The sequence below is a fragment of the Zalophus californianus genome, chromosome 12, assembly GCF_009762305.2.
Source record: "Zalophus californianus isolate mZalCal1 chromosome 12, mZalCal1.pri.v2, whole genome shotgun sequence".
NCBI classification, from domain to species: domain Eukaryota; kingdom Metazoa; phylum Chordata; class Mammalia; order Carnivora; family Otariidae; genus Zalophus; species Zalophus californianus.
The window spans coordinates 101,080,466-101,081,344 of NC_045606.1; positions in this window are offsets into that span (position 1 = coordinate 101,080,466).

Here is an 879-nt window from a genome sequence, read left to right on the forward strand (position 1 = left end):
TAATTTTTATGCACACTTGTCTTATTTTCTCACCTAGACATACGGACAGAGCCCAGGCATAGATTTATTTGCATTTACCACAGCGCTGGACAGAGCGCTTTGGGAGTAGGCGGCTCTCCACAGACCTTGGGGGTGGTAGTGCGATGGATACCTGGTTAGCACGGCCAGCGACGCGGGAAAGAAGCGCCAGGGCGAGGAGCCGGGAAGTTCGGGTGAAGCAACCTAATTTCACCGTGAGGGGAGGCCCGATGGAGAGCGGGAGGAAAATCGGACGTTTAGATTTTTTTTTTTTTTTTTTTTTGCGAGAGAGAGAATGAGAGACAGAGAGCATGAGAGGGAGGAGGGTCAGAGGGAGAAGCAGACTCCCTGCTGAGCAGGGAGCCCAATGTGGGACTCGATCCCGGGACTCCAGGATCATGACCTGAGCCGAAGGCAGTCGCTTAACCAACTGAGCCACCCAGGCGCCCGGAAAATCGGACGTTTAGGGGGACAGCCCGCCCTCCGGGGGAAAGAGTTCTTCCTGCAAGGTCCACTGGTCTTTTTCAAGGCTTTTGGAGAAATGAAGCCAGGTGCAATTTCCTCCGAAGTCGAGCTAACTGGGCCGGGCCTGCGGTCCCGCCCCGTCCTGCCCGGACACCGCCTCGGGCCCCGCAGGCGCGGCCCGAATCTGCACCGCCGCGGCTGAACCCTCTCTGAGCCCGAGGCTAGAGGCCTCCGCTAGGCCCTGCCCCCTCGCCCTCCACCTTGCCCCACCCACCCCGCCCACCCCACCCGTCTTAGCCCCGCCCACCCCACCATCAACACCCGCCCCCCACATTTAGCCCCGCCCACAACCTATTCCGACCCTCCCTCTAACCCCGCCCACAACCCTCCTTCCTG